Source organism: Athene noctua, chromosome 16, assembly GCF_965140245.1.
Source record: "Athene noctua chromosome 16, bAthNoc1.hap1.1, whole genome shotgun sequence".
NCBI classification, from domain to species: domain Eukaryota; kingdom Metazoa; phylum Chordata; class Aves; order Strigiformes; family Strigidae; genus Athene; species Athene noctua.
In genome coordinates, this window is record NC_134052.1 from 8,853,263 (window position 1) to 8,879,603 (window position 26,341).

General features: G+C 42.7%; 1 long non-coding RNA gene across 3 annotated transcripts in view; it reads left to right on the top strand.

The window, feature by feature from the left end:
* The window catches only part of LOC141967028 (uncharacterized), a 114,795-nt gene that overhangs the window by 80,582 nt on the left and 7,872 nt on the right, over positions 1–26,341 (top strand). For 2 of the 3 annotated variants that reach the window (XR_012634644.1, XR_012634645.1), the window contains one exon: positions 505–854. The exons of the other annotated variant lie outside the window; for it this stretch is intronic. This is a non-coding gene — a long non-coding RNA (uncharacterized LOC141967028). The remainder of the gene's footprint in view (positions 1–504; positions 855–26,341) is intronic. 3 annotated transcript variants of the gene reach the window in all.

Here is a 26,341-nt window from a genome sequence, read left to right on the forward strand (position 1 = left end):
TGTTTGCAGTGTGACTATTACCCAGTGCAGATTCTTGCTGCTCTTCATCCTGAGAGACTGATCATAGGCTTGTCAGAGATACAGGCACAATTCTGGGAATATGAATGTCAAGCTGGTCTTTCTTCTATCTGGAAAAATAAAGATGTTATTTGGGTTTCAGAGTATTTAGTGAATTAGAAAAAAAATACAGTTCGTATTTTCCTTCCTTCTTTAATGTTTAATGTTTTATATTCACACCTTGGAGCATCTTTCATCTCAGGCCTTAGTTTCAAATTCTCCTGGGCAGCTGATAGTCACCATTTAATCCTCATTCAACTCCCTCTAGATGAGGGTATTGGCCCTGCCGCTGGGAAGGCTCACACAGACAGCCAGCACTGGCTGCTACATGAAGTTAAGCGGGAATTACCACTTCCTACAAGTGGATTTTTTTTTTTTTTTTAAAAAAAGGTGAGTTTGCAGATGATAGTAGTGTAACACTCATGGTTCTGGTTCCCACCCTTACAGTGCTCCCTCTGACCTGAGCCGTGTGTGTTGGGTTTGAGCCTGTGCTGGTTTTAGATGGACATCAGCCTTCCTTTGCCACCCACCTTCCCTCCAGAGGGCCACCCCAGCACCTTCATGGAGTCCAGGACGGGCACAGAATTTGCCAGCTAATGCTGCCAGCAAAGGCCATGGTGCATCCTCCAGTGATGATGGAGCTTAGTGTCCAGGAGCTGCTCTGCAGTGGCGGTCAGCTGGGGGCTGGTCCAAGCTCTCTGCAGTCAACAGAAAGATTTAGCTCATCCTGGTGGGTACAGATCCAACCCTGACTCATTAACACTCAACAAAAGAAAAACACCTGCTCATTCCTGCAGGTAAGTGCAAGTCTCACTCACCAAATAATTAACCTGGCCATGTAAGAGAAGTACAACATGCACAATAAACTGCTTGAGGTTTAATAGCAGGCATGACATTTGAGCCTACAATTAATGAGCTCCCAGTCTACAGCAAATCCATCCTTTGTTGCTGAAGATTTGATTTCAAATTATTTGGCCTTTCAGCAGAAGCCCATGGATTCCCCCAGTGACCATAATGTGCTGGATAACAGCATGGGTTTTACACGCGCTCTCACACGAGGGAGGAAAAACACTGCAGACTTCTATATAAATTAATTTTTCATGTAAAAGCCCTAGAACAATGAGTCTTCAACATGCATATATAAATAATTAGTGTGGTTATAAATTGGCTGGTTTCTTTTTAATTGACTGTATGTATGTATTTATTGACTTTGAAAATTATGCCAAACTTTTCAGCTAAATCAAAGGAGCTGACTTTCCCTCTTGCAATAGTTTCCATGTGCTGTTTATTAACAGACTTTCCCTAAGTTACAGAAGGAAAAGGCTCCCCTCTTGTGGCTGTGAGGGAAAATGACATTTTCTGCATTGTGTTCTCCTCTTCTTACTTACTGAGAAACATACATCAGTTAAAAAATTCCAGTCATCTTCCACTTAGACCACAGCATGGAGCTTTGCCACTTGTGTGCTGTAGCAGTCTCTTCAATAGCTGCTGTGGTTGCTTCGGGGCAAAGGGAAATATTTTGTGGGAACTGGCTTAAGTTATTTAAATTATAACAAGAAGTCATAATCTATATCAACAGTCAGAAACATTCAAGAATGGATTTAAAGTTGTTTTGCGTTTGTACTTTTAAAATACTTTCTTAGTAAATGCTGATTTTTATGTGTTGGATTTATTTTGCTCAAAAAGTCTCCTCAGAGAGAAAACCTTATAGATAAATGTTTAAACCGTTCTGTAACTCAGTAGGCATTCAGATTATCAGGTTTTCTATTTTTATTACATTAGAAATGCTGAAAAGCATATGTTATTTACAGGATGGCTGATTTCATTTCTGTGAAGTGAAAAGCAGTGAAACTGCTTTTGAATAAAACTCGAAATTTAATTTAAAAGTCACAAAAAAGCAGCAGCTTAAAATAATTAGTTAAAAGCTGTATTTAAATACTTTAGATGCATCACAAAGAAAAGCAGTAGGTTTACACAGGCACACTGGACACTTAAAATGAATGCATTTATGAATGAAGGGTAATTTTTCTCAAAGTCAGTAAACTGAAGCACTTGTTTCTCATTGGTGTGTCTGCCAAATTTTTGGACCTAACAGCACTTAGCCTCACACACCTCATTTGTATGTATAAATTGGAAGAAGAAAAACTTTCTTAATTTTTTCAACTCCTAGCTGGTTTCTGAATGTTGAACTTATTGAACACAGATACACTGAAACTCAAATACACTGAATTTTCTTTTCTCTGTGCCTACAGAAGAAACAATTACTACCCAAAGTAGAGCCCATTTACTCATTTAAATGTCCAGCTTCTTCAGATCACTTGCTTGACTTTCTTTACAATAACATCAGCAATAATATGCTATTTGAAAAGTATATAAATAATTTCTAAAACATTTAAAATAACTGATATTAAATTTACGACTCAATATAAATTGTTATTTGAGTTTTAATTTTAAAATTTGTTTATTTTTAAAAGAAGCACACATTCAAAAAATCGGGGTTTTTTTTCTTAAATCTGTATTTTATCTATTGTAGAGACATTTGAATTTCAGGAAATAATTTGATCCTGGGATTTGAACTGGACATACAAGGAAACAGTAAAAATTTTAGATTCAAGGCTATGATCTTGGACAACTCTCAAAAGGAAATGTAGAAAAATGTAGCTCAGGAAAAAGGCAGCCTGAAATTAGAATTGTTGTTAATACAACTATAATGGAACAGATTTAGATTTTAGTTTTAAGACTGGTGCTATTTTTATACTATAAAGAAGCTAAAATGGGAAGTCTTTTATGTAATGAAAATCCAAATATAAACAATTCCTTTTTGATTTCTAAAGTAGATTTTCTATTGAGGAAGATGTTATGATTTTCAAATTTGCTGCATCTCTATTACTATTATTATTTTTAATAATAATGAATTATCTTTAAAAATAGATGCATTTGGCCCAATACTTTGATACATATAGTAGAACTGTTCACTTTTAATTATTAGTCTGTGGCACTAAATCCTGTCATTTTCCCTGGGTTGAGTAGATCTATTCAAACAGACCTGAAAATGGGATGGAAATGGAATTGATTTGTGAGTTAGGGCAAGAACAGAAGAAGTCACAGCACTTGCGTGAGTATCAGTTCTCATATCTGATGAGAATACAGGTTGCTCTATTTTTGTGTCCTGTCTTTGGCAACATTCTGCACAGTACCATTTTGTACCACGGTACTATCAATATCATTTTGGCTTTCATTGGTATCCTTCTGGAGTTGAGGTACCTTCACAGGGCAGTGCCACCAGGGAACTGAGCATTCCTGTTCATTTATAAAACAGAAAAAAATCTGCATTTTTTGAAGCTGGAAATATCCCCAAAGTTACCTGGTGTGTTTAGTCTGCATGCATTATGCATGTCCTTAGCTACACTGAGGGCTTCTCAGGAGATGCAGCTATAACCACAGTGTAGCCAACTATTTATTCTTCCCTCTGATAAACAAATATATTCAAGAGAAAGCAATTTCAGCCTGCTGCCTTTGGACTCCCAGCCTGATCTGAGCAACCACTCCATGAGGAGTGAAGGACACTTGAGGGCTCTGTGTGGTTTGCACCTCACCATGAGAGCTGTGCAGTTCCCATGTTAATCCCCTGCCATCCAGATTAAGGGTTTTTTAGATCCTTTGCAGGTTTTTTTTTTTGTTGTTTTTTTTTTGTTTTTTTAAGCAGCAACTTGTAGAGTTCTCTAACCATCACTGAAAACAGAAAGCAGCAGCCTCTGGTGATGTGAGAGGTTAAAATGAGGGCTGAGCTCTTTCCTTGCTTTGTGCAGGGAAGAGTTGATACACGGACCACAGCTTGCAGAGCAGATCCCTCCCCACCTATTCCTACTGCTCAGCATCGACTTCAAAAGCTTTTTTTTTTTTTTATACACCAATGTATTTAAATTTGATCTGTACCATTTCCATAAGTAGTGGGTTCTGAAGAAACTTCCAGACAATTAATACACAAGGATGCAGAAAGCGATGGCAGCTGCGTAATAACCTTTATCCCTTTCCATCCTGTCCTGCCTATGCGTTGTTCTCACTTTGACCCAGTGGTGATGCTCCCAGCACACTTCAAGCCTTAGCATAAGCCATGTGTTAGCCAAAACCTGAGCAGGACCTGGGTGAACAGGCACCAAGGTGTCTGTGACTTCAGTGAAACTGCTGCCTGGGAGCACAGGGAGGCCTGAGGCTGGCATGGTTTGAGCAGTACAGCTTTGTATTTGCCTCTTCATGCTTTGTAAAGAAAAACTATGTGTGCTTTTGCTATCTCATTGTTATACATAAGATAACTAGGGCTTCTCTAGGTGAAACGAGCTTCAGAAACGCATGCTTCTTTTCTTCTCTACATTTAAGCAATAATGATTTATGAATGTAATTAGGCTCTGGTTTGCAAGAATGATGAATATTCACATTCTAAATAGCTGAGAAATATTAAAAATGTATGACAGCTTTATTTGTTCCAGCTCTGAGGATTATGGGTGAACATTTTCCTGAATGTGCTGAGCTTTCTCAGCATCATTCAAGTGCTGAACTAGGAAAAAAGGGTGTTCGGCCTGATGCAGGGCTGCACCTGCCAGGCAGAGCTGTGTGCAGTGCCCTGCAAATGCCGTCCGTGTGCCTCTGCCAAAACAAGCAGCAGCAACATTGAGGCGCTGTGGGATTTAGAGTCTCTGTGATAACTTGTTTCGTTGCCATAGCTAATATTCAAGTAATTTTCTAGTATGTGTCTTTTTACAAACTGAATTTCTTAAAACCAAAGTTAAGGATAATGTTTTCCTAATAACCTCTTCCTATTTCTTAACTTACCAGTAACTTTGGAATTTGTGTATTTGAGCTGGAAGGATTTGGTAACTCGTTTTGCATTTCACCTTTAATTTTATATGTTTTGCACTAGATTTCTCTGCAATAATGAAAGCAGATGATCAACAGTCTTGCTGCCCTTAATAAGGTGTTTAATTTACAAATTCTGAGTTGCCTGCAGAGCTTTACATTGTAGTGAAAGTATGCCTTTTTTTTTTTATTATTTCCTTCTAATTACTTTCTATATTTTGCTTTGCTAGCACAAGGGTACAGTATTTTATTTGCTTGTGTTGCAGCAATCTTTACAGAAGGTGAAGACATAATTTTGCTATCTAAATGACCAGTCAAGACTAAATTAATACCATCAGCTGAACACTGGTCTGTTGGGGAGCCCACCATGTGAGAATTTAATTTTAAATGCATGTTTGTATTGGGGGGTTTTTTTTGGTGGTTTTCTTTTGTGTGCATTTTGTTGATATCAATATAAGTATCAGGCTCAAGGAACTGAGAAACAGAGATAGAAACAATTTCTGTATTCTATTGTTCTGTAGGGATTATTCTTTTTTTACGTTGGTATTGAGTTTGGGGCACAGCTCACATCGAGGTCACATTATCTGTCACACTGAATTACCAAGTAGTGTCTGTGGTCAGCCAGGATATAAAAGTCTTTATGCCATGATGCAGGTTTCTTTGGATTGGATTTGAATTCCAGAAATTACTTATGTTACATACAGAAGAAAAACAAACATTTCTGCCTTGCAGCACATCATATGGGCAGTACAGAATTGGCACCCCAGGAACTCTGAGCCTACTATTTGTGACTGAAAATTACATCAGACCACCTAGAACTCAGCATTTATAAATTTCAAATACATTGGACTGAAAAATTGACAGTTGTGAAAACTGCCTATCTGCAACTTGAAAACAGAAAAAAGACCAATTTTCTTTTATGCTGTTGTTTTCTATGTTTATTGTACATAGGTCTGAGGTGATGGATAAATTTAAGAAAATTTTATATTTTACTGGCACTGCTTATTGTACAAACCACTTTCACAATAGCAGTTTCCTCACACTGTGGCAGCTTGACTCCAACACTCTGGTAGAGATGCAGCAATGTTCCTATTAGAATCTGCCTTTCCAGTATGACCCAACTGGTAGCAAGCCCTTTGCTTGACAAAGCTTGGCTTATAGGGTGTCGAACTGGAGCAAGATGCCTCTTCTAAAAGGGTTGGACAATCTCTGAAAAACATCTTATGTTGGATGAATCATGTTGACACCAAGTCCTGAGCTGACCAGCCAGGTCCCACTTGGCTGGTCAACACTGGCTGGTTAGCATCTATGAAAAGACAGGCTCCCATTTGATTAATTTTTCACCTAACTGGATTAGACAGACAAAATGGGAGTGCGAGGAAGGGTCATTATCCCTATGCCATGGACTGGGAAAGGGAAGACAGTTACTCATTGAAAGTCACACAATAGATGCATGGGTGCCAGATGCTGTAGATGCCAGGGATGGGATTTAAACCCAGATGTCCCGAGTGCCAGCTCAGTACACTATATTCATAGTTACCCATCCTCTCAAAAATCCAAGAAGTCTGATTGATTCAGTATTTAGAAAACTTTGGCTGTCATAGAGTGATACTTCAGAGAACCTTATAATTTACTAATGTAAAAGACTATTTTTACTACCCTGTTCATCTCATTTAGGAACGAATGAGTTTAGCCTTTTAAGAGAATAACAGTTGGAGCATCTTTTCAGAAGTGGATGTTACAGCACATCTGCAGTGACTTGCCAATAACACCTGAGAGGTCTGTATTAGAAGAAATAATTTTGATTCCACTCAGTGATTTTCAGGTATCTTTCATTAATATTTCCTTCCTCAGTTTTCCTCTGATGCATTTTTAAACTTTGCAGATCATGAAAATGATATTGTTTTCAGATTGATAAAACCATTTCCTTATGCCAGAATAAATGGAGCATCTCTGGTGGATACAATTGAATTGATCTGCAGCAAAGGAATATAATTTAACAAGGAAGCCACTACCTTAAAAAAAAAAAATGGGGGAAAAAATAATCTAATTCTGAAGACTGCAAGTTTTGGAGCATAAAAGACAATGGAAGTTTATGGAGCCTTTTGTATTAAACCAAAGGCCAGCTCCATTAAACCTAATGGAGCATTCCTAATCTGACATGTTGACAAGGACACCCCTGCCTATTCCAAAAGGGAGTTTCAAATGAATCCAGATTTATCTTATGTTCCCAACAGGGGCTGGGCTGGCTCCAAAGGAAGTTATCCAGGCCAAAAATAAACAAGATACACATGAAGCAGTTTGTGCCACCAGGAAACCTTCCAGGGAATATGCAGCGAGGAGAAGGAAAGCCAGCAGAATCACGGCTTAAGATGTCTTTCCTCACTCCTCGTTATGTTCTGTCTCTATTTCTTCAGAGACTGTAAATCAGAGTTTCTTCCCCATGATACGCCTTGCCCTTCTATTCACTTTCCTCATCCTTGCTTCCCCAAGATGACGGCTCCATGTGCTGCTTCTCCCCAACACTCAACTCCTCCCTGTCCTGCAGTTGCAAGAAGCAGCTACGGAGATGCTGGGTGCTGAAGTGCTGCTCCTGCATCTGTTAACATTCATACTCGGTTAGTGACTGCTGCAAGAGCCGGCTGGAGCCGAACAGCCATGTGTTTCCCAGGAGTGTGTGTACATAACTTGAATTATGTAATTCTAAAAAGCAAATTTAGCCTTTTCCAACTGCTTTTACCATGACAGACACATAGTCACAGTGATTGCAAATATCAGGACAAGCACCTTTTGCATTTGCATTTTGTCAAATTGAGACCAACCTTTTCATTTGCTAAGAGACCCCAGGAGAGCTGTCCTGGTGGCACATATTGTTCACTGCACCACGTCTGACCAGAGTCTGACATGGGCTTTATAATTTGCTGGAACAGAGTCACTAAATTACATGCTGCTATGAGATATATAACCCCACAAGACACAGAACAGCTCCTTAATAAAACAGCCTTCGAAGAGGCATGAGCTCAAATACCACTGCAGAGAACAAAGCTTCCCAGTGTTAGATACAATATTAGAAGTTCTACCTCATGAAACATAGACTTCATTTTCAAAGGAAATCCAAGTTTGTGCCCGTAATAATAGTGTGTTCAGAACTTCCCGCCAGAGAGTCTGTCTAGCTACGTATAGACAAGCATCAGTGCACACAAAAAGGAAGGCTATAGAGTGTCTACTTTACAAATGCAACTCTAGGGTTTCACAAGTGCACGCTATACACATGCAGGATGGAGACGGTTATAAGATGTTTGGCAGTGAGGGCCAGAGTATAAAATATGAGTCTCAAAAGGTTGTTTTATAGCCTGAGCTGTAGATTTTGCAGCAGCCTTAGTATTCTGTTAGCTGTATTTTGGAAATCAGAAATCTATTCCAGAGATGTGTGTTGCCTTCCATCTAGTATTAACGCTTGAATTTTGTGTGTGAATCTCTCATCAAAATGACAGCAGTCCTGTTTGTCCATGAATTGTGTTGTTTACTATCCCCAGTGATAACTGGATGATAATGGCCATGCTCTTGTAGAGTTTGATACTTGAAAGAAATGTGCTAACAGAATTAAATGTGAAAAATAGATTACTGGTGTTGCTTGCAGCAGTGAAAACTTTTGCAAAGAGATGGCATAGTATCTTGCTACAGTATAGAAAATTGCTGAAACACTGCACATAAAATAGGTAAGTGATGATCAATCATTGTGTGTTGTGTATTCCCCACAGAGTCACGCTGACTTTAATAGCAGTTGTATGTACACAGCCAAGGAAGTGTTTTTATCATATATATAAAAATAGATATATTTATATATCTATATCTGTCTATATGAATAGATAGGTGTGCATTTATGTATAAAACCACACAAAACCACAGCTGCTTGGTCTTGTCCTTTTGCTATAACATTTAACAAGTCTGGTAGAGATTTAGTCTGATACTATTACAGTATATTTACTACATGTACCAGTTTTTTTGTTTGTTTGGGGTTTTTTTGTAGGTGTTAGGAAAATAGGTAGCTGGGTTTTGAGGTTCAAGCAGATGCAAAAATCTGAGGCTGGCCAGATCAAGACTTCAGCTTGAGAAGTGTGAAATATATAGCTGGATCACTGCAGCAGTTCTAGTGCAATGACTTTGCTCTTGTCTGTAAGATGTCTTTCGGCTTGCACTTGATCTTGGCAAGAAGCTCACATTTGAGGCTTTGGCTTTCCTTCCAAGTAGGAATATTTAAGCCAATATGGACACTTGAATCTCCTGGTCCTCACAGGAACTGATAAAATTATGGACAAGTTCCATTAAATGATACTGGATAAGTTTGTTTTTAAAATTATTTAGAACTAAGTTATGCACGTGGGACTCGGGCTGGTTATCCCAGAAGGGAGTAAGGAACCTGGTGCCTGGGTGAGCGAGTGACCTGCTGGATTGGAGATGGGGTGACACCACCCTTACACACGTTGTCCACAGCCCAGGGTTTACAAACTGTTTCTAGCTTTGGCCCGCAACATGTTAGCCTCTCCCTGGGGAGGCTGGGGAGGGAGGATGACTCAGAGGGGTGTCTGAATCATCCGGGCTTCCCCTGGGCGAGGCAGGACTCGGGCACACCGCCCTGCCGCATGGCCGGGCGGCGGGGATGGAGGGGGAATGGAGGGGGAAGGAACTTGTAGCTCCACAGACCTGCAGCCCCGGGAGCAATCTCCCTCCTGAAGGACCTGTACCTGCAGAGCAGCCACAGGTGAGAAACAGGAGCTAGGTGACACATGGCATTTGTGAAAGTCGTTCCTATTTGCTTTTAGGGTCTGTTTCAGTTCGCCAAGGCTACAAACTACAGCAGCTTCCCTGCAAAGTCTGCAGTAATGTGAAAACAGAACTACGCGGTGAGTGGCTGTTGCAGTCTACGCTGGCCTCCTGGCATTTTCGGCTGTTTTCCACCCACCCTTGAAAATCATCTCTGGCCCAAAATGGAACTGTGAGCTGTACCACATGCTCTAAATGAAGTGCTAATTAAATACTTCTACTTAATGTAGACAACATTTCTTTGAAAAGACTGTAATGTATTGCAGATGTCATGAATTCCCTTGGAGAATGACAAAGGGAGCAACATATACTTTGCATACCTCTCTAGGAGGTAGGGATGTAGCCCGGGTGGTTATGACTGATAAGACCTAATGCTGAAACAGCACTCATCTGATCCAAATTCCCACACACGTTCTCTCAGAGCGACCCTGGTATCAGGAACACTGCAGGTGCTTCCATCTGGATGCACACTTTGACACATAGGAGATAAATAGTGGAGTGGTAGAAATCGATAGATACTCTGAGTCTAAATGAAAACAGGTAAGGACTGGCAGATGTTGCAGAAAAGTACCTGAATTTCTCTGGGTGGAGGCCCCAGCCGTGCTAGAGGAGCTGGCAAGTGGTTTCTGGCTCAGGCTGTCCCAGCGCAGGACAGAGCTCCACAGCAAAGGAACTGAAAGGCTTTGGGCTTAGCACATACACTAAAGTCCTTTCTGGCAACAGGACAAAGGCTGAAAATCCAGGTCCAGTGTAGCTGGAAGGCTCTGCTAAAGTTATTGCCATTGAAATCATGGTCAATCTTTAAGTGTCAGGGTCAGCAGCCATCAAGTTCAGAAGAGCCAGATCACCCAGCTTTTGGGATATGCTTGTGCTGTTAATGGACCATATGTTCAAGTCCATTTCCAAGTCCAGACTTGCCCATGAGCAGCTTGCTTTCACACAAACCCTGGCACAGGCTCAAGTCCAGCTCTAGCTCTGTCTTGAGGGAAGAGTTTGAGCAAAATGGGTGTCTTTGTGCAGACCTAGGCTCTCATCAGTGCAGTCTGGGTGGATTAGACAAAAGCAGGGCTGTGTATGCAGGGGTTCAGTTTTCCAGCATGAATCCCAAACTTGGATTGAAATGCTTTTTATGTATACCAGACCCAAGTTACCACCAGGCCAACAGCTAGCCAAATGCACAGAAACTTGCGTATCACGGAGCTTGTCCCCACGTGCCTGTGTTCATCACGCACAGGCAGGCTCTGAGATCAAGTTCTCTTAGGTCATCGTTTGAGGGAGGAGATTTTTCTCATAATCCACAGGACTAGAAATCTGGACTGTCCTTTCTATGACAGATACCCTTGCTTATCTGAGAGGCTGGTTACCTGGGAGACCCTGGTACTCTGAGCTCAGGCTTCAGGGATGGGTCAGAGAGAGGCCTTCGCTGCATGCAGTGGGGCAGGAAAGAGAGCTTTTGGGATGTTTCTCCCGCAGTGGTCTGAACACACCTCCCACCCCCAAAGTAAATAGGATGGAAAGAATAAGCCAGTTTTCATGCAGTAATGGTTACTTACAGGGCTGGGAAAGAGCTGTGATACTCTGGTGTCTGGATGGGGGAAAGAGCCCGATGAGGCAGAGAGTTGGGAAAGGGAGGACTAGAGCTAGGATTCCTGGCTTTAATTAGTTTCTGCTAATGAGCCTTGTTAGTGGTTTGCCTACTGCTACACCTGCTTGCTTTTCAAAATGTATAGTACCATCCTATCTTGTTGAGATCAAATAACCAAGGTGTGTTAGTGCAGGTGAATACCATCTCTGTGAGACTTCCTGGCCCTCAGGTGAACATTGACGTAGAACATCAACATAGACGTATTGACATAGCCTACATTTTGGGGTGTCAGTGATGATGACTTAAATCTTACATTAACATTGGATATGTGTAAGTGCAAACTGGAGAGGGAGCTCAGCACTGAAGAGTTAACAGGTGAAAATAAAAAAGTCCAGTTCTTTCTGTTTTCATTCTGACACATTTTGCTTTGAACTGCAGCCAGCGTGAACCACCTCCACCCCCAATCCAGCAGTACCTCCTCACTGCACTCAGAGAGCTTTTCTCCCTGGGATCATGTCCTGCAGGTCTCCCCAGCAGAAATGAAACTGGATTTTCATAGATCCCTAACTGCAAATTGAAGTCCCTCTCTTTTTCTTTTGAAGATTGCAGGCTTGTAAAGATCTGAAGCTGATTTAGCAACTGTTCTCTGCAGCAGGATTGTGCTTATTGTGCAATGTTAGAACAGTTATTTTTATTAAAAGAGTGAAGCCAGCATATTTCCTTGCTGGTGGAAGGACCAGTGCAGGCCATGTTGTGCTGAGTTTCTGCCTGCAGTGCCCAAAGTCTGCAGGCAAAATTGAGTCGAAGGGTGCAGAGAAGGATGTCTGGTCACCTTGGCAGTGCTGCCCCATCACCCTCCACACACTGTCCCTGGCCTGTCCCCACCTCAGTACCTCTTCCACACCAGGCAGTTACATCTCAGTATCTCCACGTCTACTTTCACCTTCTCATTCCCAGGTACCGTGTGGGGAAAGCTGGGCCCTTGTGCCATCGACAGCAGCCACTAGAAGGCATCCTGAGACCAAACCAGCCTCTGGCAGCCCCTCACTTGGGACACAGGGAGCAAATTGCTCCTTGTCAGGAGATCTGGGTATAAGCTGATCTCAAGCTGGACAGTTTCTAAAGAAATTATTTGCAAGGTGCCTGGTGGCTCTAAGTGCAGAATTAAGGGTACAGCCACTGTACTCAGTATTTGGGATAGCACAATTCATCTATTATTCACCTCTTGCCGGTGGGAAAGTAAGTTACAAAGTAGGATTCAAGCGGGCAGAGGGGTCAGAGTTGCTTTGGTGGCTGCAGCGGGCACCAGCACCAGCCCACATGGAGCTCTGCTTGTACTGGGTGAAGATGCTCCAGAAGATGCGAATCAAAAGCATTTTCAGACTGACAGAGCAATTAATTAGCACTATCTTTGTTCTTCTTTTGCTGGGGCTGATAGCAGTAATGGCTGAATAATATGGAGATAGTTTCAAAGAATTTCTTTGTAATAAGAATTATGCAGCATCTTACTGTGTAGAAAGTTTGAAAGCTGCTCCTGTAAAAGTTCATAAAATACTTCCACATTTCTTTCAAGATGATTCTGCAACACTGTGAGTGCTTTTCAGGGTTCGATGCTCTCTTAGGAGAAAAAGGAGGTAGGAATCCAAGATGATGCAGTAATAAGAAAAAGGGGGAAGACAAAGCAGATGGCTAGGTGGAGAACTTTCCTTAATAAAGTGTTACACATTGAGGACGTGAATTCAATTGCCTGTTGCCATTTATCATGACCACATAAAATTCAAAGTACTTTGGTATTTAAATAGTTATAGATTCAGAGATGAGTCATGAAGCAGAGCTGATATTTTATCTGTGGCCATGTTGGTGAATGGTTTTCTAATGCAAGGATCTTATTTCCACTCTCTCTACTTGAATGGTATTTCTGTTCTCAGATTATTTTGTTATAGATAAATGGGACAAAATGAATAAAATTAACGCTTCTGGGGCTATCTATTATTACAGACTTAATTATTTTCTTTTAAAAAACCCACACTGCTACACAATATTGCAGAGATATTCCAAGTTCTCACTCTCCAGAGAGAATTAATCAAGAAAGCGAGAGTTACCTTCTGGCTCTTCTTCTGTAGGAAACTTGGAGGGGAATTTTTGTTGCTGTTGGTGAGCAGGTCTCTGAGTCAAGTCTCACTTTGCTCATCTTTTTGCCAAGAGACAATGTGTCATTTGTATGATAGACACTGCAAGCATCCCGCACAAGGCGGTGAGTGTTTGGGGGAGTGTACCCAGTGGCATGAACTTAAAAAAAAAAAAAAGAATCCTGCAGATTCTCCATGTGGAAGTGGATACAATTTTCGATTTTTTCAAGTTTAATTCTCTTAGCATTTCTGGGTATGGCAAGCTAGAATAGGCTGAAATTTGTACAATAAATAGGATCATTCACATGAGATGTATTTTGATACAAAATGTTCTCTCTTGTCTTGAAGACAACCAGCTACTCAAGCAGCCCCTCCAGCCCTAAAATAATTTTTAATGGTGGGGTGGTAGTTTTCTCTTCCCCCGAAAGAAGAGTTAAATTTGAGAGAAGACAGATCCTTGTCCCAAGGAAAGTACTGCTGGTGTTAGAGTCAGGGACACCGAACAGAGGCTGCTTTCGGAAGATGCATGTTGAGGATTGTTAATGCTGGAGAGGGAACTGACTCATCACATCATCAATTCTACTCCTCTGCCAGTACAGCACAAAACATCTTTTATCATCATGATCTCTCTTTCTTCTTAATTTCTTTTAAAAAGGAGTTTGAAACTGTTCAGTGTTCTTGTCTTCCCCTTTTCCAGCTTGTTGCTGTTCTCTGGTTACAATTCGGGGGGATGGAGCCCCCATTTGCCCTGTGCAGGAGGACTCTTCCCACCCAGGCATTCTCAAGGACAAACCAGAGGATGAATTTCTTGGCTTATGCTTTCACGCCTAGCACTGAGTTGCACACATACCCCTTAGCTGTAAGAAAACTAAGCTTTCCCATCTGAGCCCTTTTTTCTTTTTGTTTGCCTTAATCCCTCCTTTCTCTTTGTTGTAAAAAGCACTGTTTATCTTAATGGGGACAGCAAGAACACTCTGGCCGCATAATTGCCACGAAGGCTACAGCGTGGTCCAGACAGTACCAGTTTGCAATGATATTTTTCTGGAGCATGCCAACAACAAGCGGCTGCTGTGAGAGCTGAAATTGCTGCTTTTTTGTGTTCACATCTGCATTTGATTTTCAATCAAGAGTTGGTTGGTGAAAAGCCAAGTAATCTAGAGTGCTTAGGGGTTTTTTTGTTTGTTTTTAAGGGGCTGGTTTGAGCCAAGTTTAGTACCACAGAACTAGTTTTTAATAGATTTTTTTTCCCCCCTGAATTATAAGTACTTTTGGATAGACTATTTCAAATGGATCTTATGGGAAAATTATTATTCACCATTATTTCTTTGTATTAATATCTTGTGTATGACTGTTATGAAGGGTTTGATCTGTGCTAGGTGCATTACAGCACACAACAAAATGGCAAATCAACTACCCAGGCCCTCATGGTGTCAGGGATGCTGCTGGGGAGATGGGTACCTCCAGCTTTGTGCTTTGGAGACAGGGAATCAGAAAAGTTTGATTTTTGTGAGACCTAGAGCAGGAATTTCCACAGGTTTAGCATGAAACGTCTGGCATTTTGTTTGGACTGGTGTCACATCCTCTTCCATTTGCTGCTGTTGTGGCAGATGAAGAATTGGCTTTGTGTTGAAGATACATGAAAAGTCACCATTTAATCAGAAATTTCAAAGGAACTGGAAAAGTATCCATCTATGATTCAACCATCTTGAGCTTTGGGGGACAAATCTGGTACCAAAAAGGGGACAGGGTCTTGGACCACAGAGTTTTCACCTTTTTAATGGCAATTTTTCTGTGAATTACAGTAACAGAAAGCACTGACCTGTGACTAACACCGTCTACAGAAGGACTTCTAGTATTGCTTGCTGTCCTTTATTTATGCAAGGCTCCATTTGATACATAACACACTTTAACTGAATTTTTTTTTAGCTGAACATACAGTTACTGTTGAAAGGTGCTGAACTTATAACCCTCTGAAACTACAGTTTCCTCAATGTGGGGAACACTGGCTGGGGGCACTGGCTGGTTGAGGAAGAGAGCAAATTAATCATACTGACAAAATAAAAACATAAAAGGTAAAAGCAAATAATAGAACAGTAGTACTGTGAACCATTAAAACTTAACATCTCAATGCTTTGTTACATGTATTTTAATGTGTGCTAGTGCAAAATTGGTGTAAAAATCTAGCCCGACCAGCTTGTTTGTGTATTATACTCTCTGAGACCACACCAGCATGTCACTGAAGGCACTTTCAGGGTCCCAGAAAATACATTGCCGAGACCTCTGAGCCTATGCAAACATTGTAACGTGACAGGGTATCAGGAGTGAGGCAGAGGAGGAGGCTGGGGGCTATTGCCATCTGTCCCAAAGAGGGGGCCTGCCTGCAGCCCCCCCCAGCTCCTGCTGTCCCACACACTACATGGGCATCTGTATGGGGCTGCTCCCAATAGCGGCCTCTTTCCCATTGCACGTATCTGACCTTTCAGCCTGTAAAAGTTTTGTTTGTTTGTTTGTTTATTTGGTTTTTGTGTATTTTCTATAGCCAGGGATTTTTCAACTAAAGGTGTAGGCTTTAGTGATGAAGATTCATGAGTCCCATCCCTCCTCTGCCTTCCTCTGCTAGCAGGTGTGAGGTGCTTGCTGCAGTAGGTTTGGCTTGTTAGAGAATCAGTTTAAATAGCTGAAAATACTAAATGACTGTGTGGGTGTAGGGCAAAATACAGCCTTCAGGAGTCCATGCTTTCTTCTGCTGTATAGCAAAAGCTGAAGGTCCTGTAGTAACAGACAGCCCAGGGCCAAAATCTATCATTCTTTTCCAGTTTTCTTTTAGCCAGCAAAGGTATTAACTGCAGTCTCTGACTGGAAAATTTGCTAATTTCTCACCTGCCTTCAGTTTTCTGGGTCATTCCCAGTGGACTGGATGTTTTAAACTGTGTAATAGTAGTTGGAGACTGAATACGTGCTTGCAGTGTTTTTGTTTAGCCAGCCAACTGATGGAGTTTGGCAGCCTTGTTTGTGTGGGGTATTAGATACTGAGGGGAGTTGAATTGCACCAGCTGGTGCTGCCCAGAGCAGGGGCTGTGTCTCTGTGTGTCCCTGGGGCTGACACCGTCCAGCTGAGTGACAGGCGCTGCCTTATGGGGAAAGTAGGACACAATTTTAAATCTCTACCTGTTTCAGTCTTTGGGGGACATTTTTAGGGAGCTTGGATAGCTTGATCTGCCTTCTGCAGTGATCATAGTGCCATCTATTGCTGCCTTCCCTGCAGCACCTAAAAACCTTCCTCTTGATCTGGTTTGTGCTTATGTCCAGTATATTCTTCTGCATATCTGATCTAGCCATCAATGTAGGATGAGCACTTTTAGGTTTTTAATTGAAATTTCTTTCCTTCCTCCATGCTTGGCCTTCAGAAAATGGTTTTCTTTTTTTTTTTTTTTTTTTTTTTTGGAAGGAAGGAAGGAAAGAAAAGCGTTGAACTTCTGTTTACCTCATTTTGTTTGAACAGAGCCCTGTGTGTTAACCCTCCTCCACACAATGAAACTCTGTACAGTGAAAATTGGCTAAGTGGGTCCTTATTCAGGATCATTCATCACCATGGCATGGCCTCGTGCATACATGGCAGATTTACATCAGTGAAACTGAGGAAGAAAAACAAAAGGTCCATGATCTGAAGGAAGGGCTGGCGTTATTTATGAAGTGCTAGTAATGTGCTGAGGACTAGATGAAGATCTAATCAGCTTCGCTCTGTAAGGGTGCTGGTGGCAGGGTGACACCACTGAGCAGGACAACATGTTTGACAGCTCAGGGCTCCTTAAAGGCACATCGTAGTGTGCATTTTGCACACTAGACTCTCCCCTTCAGAAGATGGGAGCGTGCATATGGGAAGTAAGTCTAAGGGTGAGTACAGACAGTAAAATTAGTTGAAGGAAATAGTGTTCCTGTTGCACTTGCTTATTTGAAGCCTCAGGACCTTTACCAGGCCAGGAAGCCACAGTGATAGTTTCACCTCCCACTTTGTTCATTTAGCCCAAGCCAAATAGATGCCAACAAATATCAGAAGGGATGCAGAGATGACTGGAGAACATGCTTCTTGGAGTCAGCAATTCATGTGCCTCGAGGGGCTCAAATTCATACCTTCCCCTGTGTCTCTCTGCTGTATTTCAGTGAGGGACCAGCAGCAGCTCTGAAGTTGTTACTGAGGAGCCCAGACCCGTAAGCCAGGCTCAGGCCATCTTCCTCAGGAGCATCCTTAGGATGCTGCTGGGCTGGGTGCAGGGCATGTGGTGCCAACTGGCACCTGCTGCTCATTCACAAATTCTCAGCTTTTTCATAGCAATGGCAATACTTGCTCAACAGCCAATTGCCAGGCCATGAGGAAGCCTTCTCCCACTCCCAGTATCCTGGTGGTTTTTGTTAAAGGAGAAATTGCATCTCTTGGCACTGGTTGAGATGAGAGTTGTTCTGGTTTCCGAGGCGTTGCTTTTTGGTGAGTGTCTCCAGCTGCTGCACTCCCCTACACTCAGGGCACTGACTCATGCTTTTTGCCATCACAATAAGTCTGTTTTCATAAACAAAATTAAGTGTGCTGTGTTTATTCATTAGGGAGATTTGAAGTCTCTCAGCAACCAGGAAATATGCTTCGTGGGATGAACTCCTCTCCCTCTTCCCTCCTTTTCTCTTTTAACAGCTAAGGGAAAAAAAGAGTTTGGGAAAACACTGGCCTGATGCTATCAGCAGGCTTATTCTGTGCCTGTTGATGTGCAACATCACAACTGAGGAGATGGTATTGGCTGTTCGGATGGGGTCATCTCAGTGATCTAGAGAGGGGTATTTAAAATTGCACAAAGATAAACAGGAAAAAATGGGATGGGTTAATAAACTAGGCTTTAAACAATACTCCAATTAAGAACAGTGCAGATGAGGGGTCCCAGCTTGACAGCCAGAGAGAGAAGCTTGTCTGGCACGTGGATGGCTCTGTGCCAGTGGCTCTCTTATGGATGATTTTGGGTAGAACTGATCCTGGACATGGGCAAAGCCAAGCATGGCAGGTCACCCGATGCCCCAGTGCCTGTGCCAGAGCCCTGGGAGCACAGCCAGCTCTGTTGCTGTTCTTCCTGTCGTGTCCATCTCATCCCCAGCCTCCTCCTCTCCTTCCCACAGGGAGAACACAGTGGACCAAGCCCCTTATCCTAAATGGGACAAAATTCAACTTGCCTACACTGCTGATAGGTGTTAAGCTGGATCTTCAGCAAGGCAAGAGGCTCATGCAGCCTCACCATGCCGACACTCCCCACTTCTGTCACGGCTCCTGCAGTTGCTGCCATCTGGGATTACTGATGCATTGGTGACACTGATATTTCTTCATTAAGGTCTGAACTAATGCCTGCAATATAGTCTGAGAGAAAAGAAAAATACTCCTATGATTAAGCCTGAAATAAAATTAAATCAGATGGAAAACATATGGGTGAATTCATGGCAACAGGATGGATAAAATTTGAGACTGAAACAACTCCTGTGCTCTCACTTAGAACAAGTGTAAAGGCAAGTAGCAACCAAGAGATGGCATTAAGCATGTGCAAAGACAGAATCCAGTTAAACTAATAAATCAGCCCCTGTAACCCACACGAGTTTTAACTCAAGTATCCAGATCTATAGATTCTGCACCTTGGTCAACTGCAGTACTGCAGAGGGCGAAGTGCAAAATGCCAAGTTATGGAGAATTATTAAGAGAGATACATTCTGAAGCAAGCTAAAGAAAATGGACCAGATCAGAATCAGCAAGGGTGTGTAAGGACATGTCTTGCTTGTATTAGCTCACCAGTACAGAGTTACTCCCTAAGGTATGTTGACTATTACCGTGTGTTTTCCAGCATGCCAGTGTGAGGGGGTACCCACTGTTCCCTTCGAAATTTGGTTTGTGTTATGGAACCCAAACTAGAGACTTGCAAAAGCATCTCCTGTACTGAGTGCATGCTTCCATTCAGCTAGCTATCCTGCAGAAGAGAATTTAGAAGAAAGAAGTCATCCCCAAGTGAGTGGGCAGCAGCAAGAGAAGCAGTTCAATCGACCAAGTATAATGTCAATATACACGGAGTGCAATCTCGGCGTCTAAAATAGCAAGAACAGGGTTTGAACATTGATCAATAAACCCATGTTATTACAGGGTGAAAAACATACCTTGAATTTCTACTCATAACAACTACTCAGTGATTTCTTTATTAGTATGCAAATTTTGGACCCATCGAAGAGGAAATAAACGTAGAATTTGCTGCCTTTGCAGCAAATGTAGAAGGTATTGTGGCCATTCTTGAAATCCCACTTTCTACCACATACCATAAATGAAGTGAATACCTTTTACTTGTGCTTTAGAGGGATCCATAAATCAGAAACAAAGGACAGCAGAATAACAGGGTGGTGTTTCTCCTTCTAGAGCACCAGATAGTCTCTGCCAACAGCAACAATGTCAACATGATCTGTGGTTTCCATGCCAGACAATTCTATAGGACTTGAGTGTGGCGGCTGCTTACCTTTCAGTGAGCCAGATCTCATTTGCCAGCACCCAGTCTTCCTCAGGGGTCATTCCTCAGTAAGAATTGCTGGCAGCCACCTCAAACTTCAGAATTTGGGGGAGCGAGAGCATGGATATTGATCTGGGCTCAGACTTCTGATAGCTGGATTTTGTCCCCAGTTATCATTGCAGTTGCTGGAGCTTGGATGAGTCCCTTCCCTGTGCCTCAGTTTCACCATCTGTGCAAACAAGGTTATAATATTTCCTGGAGAAATTTGTGCTGTGTGGGTGAAAAAACACTGGATAAAACCAAGGAATTTTGTAATTTTAAAATGTTTAAATTTTTGAATGTTTTGATTTCTCTGTGATTGACAGCAAATGCAGGGGGTCCTCTGGCTTAGGTTCCCACATGGAAAACTGGATACGCTGTGATGTGTGGGAGTTTATTGGCTAAAAAAGCACCATGTCTCCAAAAGTGTAACCAGATGGACTGTCCTGCTAAATAGTCACAAGCACGTGACTGTGCATAATTCTTCAAAGGAGATATCTTAACCTGCAGCCATTCTCTCCTTGGTGTATCTACAAATACTGTTTCAGCACTCTTCTATTTCTGTTGCTCTTGGATTCCTTCACTACTGAAAAATGCTCCAGGTAAAGTGATGGCCAGGCTGAATGGGTAAGTCAAATTTTCAGCTCCTGCAAGGTCAGCCTCCAGCTCTGATTGCTTATAAAACACCGGACAGATGAATCTCGTGTGGAAGTGGATTGGCCCCTTCATCACCTTCAGACACTTCTGCTCCTCAACTCCTACCTCTTCCTGAGAGATGGAGCCAGTGAGCCACCATCGGCTGCTGCTCTTTGCAGACTAGAGCTGTGTGGGTCTCAGAGGACTCTTAACACCTTTTCTAAGAAGTCCCGGCTTGTTTCATATCCGCTTATTTCAGAACCTAAAAAAAACCCCCACAGACATAGAAGAGATGTCATCAAACACGTGATGTGCTCCAAGTCCACAAACGGCTCTGCATCTGTGTTACAGTTAGGTTCAAATGTTTCAACCAGCTAAAGCTTCTGGATGCCATGCCTTGGAGTGTCAGCCTCTAAAAGTCATGTTCTGTCACTGCATTTTTTTCCTACTGAGTCATGATGCTTATCAGGGATCATTTTGGAAAAAAACCCCAAATAAACCAGCCCAAAACACCCATGTCATCAAACTTTCTTTTCATCCACCCAATCACTCTTATTTCCTTTAGTTCTACTGTTGGAGATCTCACTATGGGTAAGAAAAACAAAACCACTAAGTGGTTGGCCAGCAAGATCTGGGTTTGTCTGGTATAACTTTAGCAAAATGGCTTAATCCTGGACTGTAACCAACACAAAATGGATCTTGTTTAGATGTAGCTCTTTAGTTATAAAAAAATATATGTTTAGCTTAACGTGTTTCTAAAGAATGGCGGGATAATTAAAGCAATGCTTAATTGTTGCCAAACCCACTCCCTGTTGTATGAACAAGAGAAATTGTCAGAGAGTATCAATTTATGTAGTGTACAAGGGCTCCATCTTTGCTCTGGAGGCTGTAACTGGTCCCCAGCTAGCTGCAGCTGGCCATCTGCTGCTTGCCAGGTAGGCTTAGTGTGATTTTCCCACCTGTGAAATGGGGTGATTGGCTCTTGGAGACTAAAATGGGAGTATGCAGTGTCAGGGAACGAAATAAAGGGCTGAGAAGTCACATACCTATCTCAACAGCTGAGCAAACAGTGGTTTAGTACAGAGCTGCTGTGAATAACAGAAAAGGTGTCATCTGTGATCATCATCTGCTGTGTGGTGCATCAAACACGGTGGCAGAGATCAGCCCAGCAAAATGCCCTGGTTTCTTATGAGGGACCTAAGCAGCACAAGGTGAACCAAGCTGCATGGAAGACTGGAAAAACATTTTTCCAGACAAAACAGTTTTTGCAATCATGAAGCACTTCCTAGTCTTGGCATAGCCTTGCCAGAGCTGGGGAGAAATGGCTGGGAAGCCCAGAGGGGAGGGTGGCAGTGTCTGCCTGTCTGTGTCTCCATCCCAGAAAGGCCGGCCAAACCCCCCATGCTTCGAAAAGTGTGTGTGTCTGTCTCTTTGTTGAGGGGGGTAACTGCTTCTCCTGGCAGCACTTCTTGCTGTCTTTTGCTGACAGGGTGGGGAGGATTAGGGGAGGCAGCAGACTCCTCTGCCAGCAAACACAGCCCAACGTGTGAGGGTGTGATCGGGCTGTGGGAGGCTGGGATGTGCGAGGGTGCGATGTGCGAGGGTGCAGCATGTGATGGTGCACTGGGGCTGCTGTCACCAGGACCTGCCTCCCTCTCCCCTGAGTGCTGAACCCACCCGGGAAGCCTTTTCCATGGCCCGGACATTTAACCTCCCTCTGGCGCTGCAGCTCTGCCCTGCTGGCGTGGGGGTCCCGGCAGGGTGGGCTCCCACAGCGGCCACGGGGACCGCTGCAGGGCCGCTGCGGCAGCGGAGAGCACCCCTCCCCTGCAGATGGCAGTGATATTCTGTGCTGCGGCAAACCCTTCGCTGTATTTCCCCATACTCTTTTTCTTACTAAGGGGAAAAAAAACCCCAAACAACCAAACCCAACTTTCTGCGCAGACTGAAGAGTAAATTTTCTACAAGCTTTGCTTTGGCCCCAGCCTGCAGCCTAGAGGGAGCAGTGCCATTGTGAGGCAAAGTATGACATAGACCATTTCCATATAAAAGCCTAGAAGATGTTAGGATACATGAGCATGGTACAATTACATTTATTTCTTATGTTATACAGCCTTTTTAAAGGTAAATGAAGCCAAAACGGTTTCTTGCAAAAGCCCTGTATAACTAGCTAGCACAAATCCTGTTTTATAGAACTATTTGAGTTTAGAACTGGGAAAAAGAAATAGCATAAGGAAAGAAAGGCAGTCCAGTGCTAATGGTAAACTGAGCTAGTCACTGGAGACTTCAACTCAAAAAAGAAAGGTGTCTCCCCACCCTTTTCCTTTAGTGAAGCCTAATATGAAAAAGCTCAGAAATTAAACATCTGTTGGGCTTAGATTTCAGTGGCTTACTTGTGCTGATATAATCAGGCATCTGAGAAGGCTTTCATGATAACACTCTCAATAAGGTTATATAAAGGGTTCATGAAAAATTTACTCAGTCCAGCTTAAACCTTCAGGACTATTAGTCTCGCCAGTGATGTAGCCTTACCAAGTATTTGATATATTAAGAGTGTCCACAGGAGCAGGTCAAAGCTGAGATCTTAGTATCAATCTAAGGAAAAATAACCTGTCAGTCAATGACGCTTCACTTTGACTGAATTGTAGCCAGTGGCATAGAAAATACATAAATTCTCATCACTGTCACATTCATGTACTCTTACCTAGCACGGTGCAGAGCTAGTATAGGCAATCTGTCACACTTTGTGGGGCCCAACAGCTGTGCTGCTGTTGATGTCCCTGTACAACACCTGAGCAGAGCGCTGTGCAGCTGGCTGCAGCCATCAGAAATGCCTGTGCTGTGAAGCCACTTTACAAATAAACCTGGGTAGCTTTGGGAATTAGCAGTCTCTCCCGGGCTCTCACGGTAAGTAAATGACACCAACAAGGCCTCATTTCCCATGGATGTTTTTTCTTAGGCTGGAAACCTTTAATTTTAATTTGGGATGAAGAAAGTTTGCTGGTAGTTGCAGTAAGCCTGCAGCACAGAGTTGTCCTTCCTGAACACACTTCCATGGATGAAAACAGTCCAGCCATGGACTCACCATGCAGCACACATGCAGTCATCACCACTGACTCCCATCCATTCCATAATTTTTCTTTCAGCTAGAAGCAGATAGGTATTTTTGGTATAAAAAGGGCACTGTTAGAGCAAGTGGCTTCAGGTGCCGTAGTACAGATTAGAGCAAACTTTGCAAGGAATCAGGCAGTAAGATATGAGGAGGTCTATTCTCATAAGGTTGGGTGGAGGGGACACACATACTTCTGGATTCTTGATGGCTTTTGATGCCTCGAGTTCACCTGGTGTGAAAAGTTAAAGCACCTGATTTGTGACAATATTCGTGACATTGAAAAAAAAAAGTAAATTAAAGGGTGGAGGGGAAGCACGTAGCTTGCAAAAAAAGTAATTGACATTATCTGTCAAAACTAATACGAATCAAACCTGATTCCTTCTGTGATTACTCCTAGGCTATCATTAAAGGCCAGCCACAAAATCACAGCATTCATCTCTGTTCTGCTCTGCAGGGACAGAGGCTGTAATATTTTCCTCTCAGCCACGCTGCTTGCTGCTATGCCGATGACTCCCACCACGGGCCGGGAGGGCACGTTGGTGCAGGCAGTCACTGCGGCTTTGTTGGAGGGAGGTTTGCAAAAGCTGAGGGCCTGATCCACTCTAAACCTTCAGCGGTATTTTGGAAGAGACATTCTTGGTTGCTGCTCTCAGCTAGAGGCGGTGGATGGACTGGACTGCTCCAGGGGGACCTTTGAGTCATATTTCCTCTGCTCGTTCCTCATGTTGCTGCTGGAGCAGAGGGCTCAGGGCAGCAGTGGGGCTCCCTGCATGGGGCCAACACTGACCCAGCTTGTCTCACCTCCATGGGAGGCAGAGAGCCAGGGTACGTCAAGCCCAGAGGTCCAAGGAGTTCTCAGCTGCAGTTTCTTACACTGGTTTCTGACTATCTGGAGCCCAAGGTGCAGCCTAACCCTTAGAGCAGTTAATATCACCTAGAAATGACTTTCATTGCATGCACTCCCATAGTCATGCACAAATGCTGCAGTTGGCTGAGGAAGGTTTGTTACGATTTTTTAGTTTGGTTTCTGAAGAAAACCAGGCTGGCATGGTGAATGCTGGCTGCTTGCTCCCCATACCCCAGCCCTGGCCTGAAAATCCTTTTCATCCAAAATCCCTGAGCAGAGCTGAGCTCTCATACGTAATACAGCTAATAGATGGCAATGCTCAAAAAAAAAAAAATCTTTTTACTATTTATATTGCCCTATATCTGAGCAACAGATAGAGAATATTTTTATTTTATGTGCCTGCCTGCCTTGCTCTGGTCTGCCTCCACACTCTCCTGCTTGATTTCAGCTACAATTCAGTCCTACCGCCTGCTGAATAAAGAGGTGCCTTTGTGTTGCAGTCACCTCTAGTGCCTGGATTTGGCCAATTTGTGTGCAGTGCAGCTCCTTCCCACCTTTCCCACCTCCCCTTCCCCCACACTGTTAGGTTAAGTGGTTCCCCAAAACCTCAGCAATTTTTGCTGTGCCAGCAGTCTTGCCCCTTGGTTTAATAGGAGCTCCACACCATAGGTGCTGTGGCCTTCCCGTCCCTAAATAAAAATAATTCAAGCCCCTCTACAACATAAGGTCACTGAGTTGATAGCTGCTCAGAGGAGCAGATGGTCCAACTAAGGCACAGGGGGTGATCAGGGATAGGAAAGACGAGGACAGCGTTGGGTGGGAGCTCATCCTTCCTGCAGTGGTCCCTTAGCAGCAGCCCAGTTGAGCGTGGCCACCTGAGCAAGCCAGTGATGATGTATTTAGAAAAGAATCTGGTATGAAGCTGAAAAGCAGCTTCTCAAATTGAGTAAATTACATTTGTATTAAAAAAAAACAAAAACAAAAACTTGTAAATCACATATTTACACAATGGAGCACGCGAACAGGCGAGTTCTCATACGAAACCCAGATGTTCATTAGAAACATGATTTTTTTTTTTTTTTTTTTCTTCTTTGCTGCTACCATGAAAAATAAAACTGAGAAAAAGGTTGACGGGACATAAAGGAGTGAGTTAAGTCTACAAAATCCAGGAAATTTCCCGTTAAGACTAAAAATCTGGGGTACTGTTGTAGTCTTTTAATTTGGACCCAAGATACAAATTAAAGCCAGAGTATCAGGTCAGGTGCTCAAGTTCTCAGCCCTTAGCTGTGGAATTTCCAGGTTAAGTTACTTAAATTTTCCTGTTGCTGAATAAAGCTAAAATCCTGTGTGCCATATATTTGCTCATCATAAAATGTTCTCTCCTAGCCAGTAACAGCTTCTTTGTTGGCGAAGCCTGTCTGGTTTATGAGCTTCCCAGCCTTTGTACAGTGTACTGGGAGTTAAGAACTTCCACATGGCGCTTGCTCTGAGGCTTTTGTGAATAAGCAAAGCAAAGCGCTTGCTCTATGTCCAACAAATGCATCAAATATGGTTTGAATTCTCTGTTTTTAAATGCAAAGGATAATATTGATTTTGTTAAGGTAAATGTCTTTAATTGTATGCTATATAAACTCGACTCTTACTGACACATAATGGGCTCTGGGCATTCTTCCAGCACAGCACCATGAAAATGTATCTTTTATTGTCTCCAATAGAGAAACGCAGAATTCAGATTTAGATGAA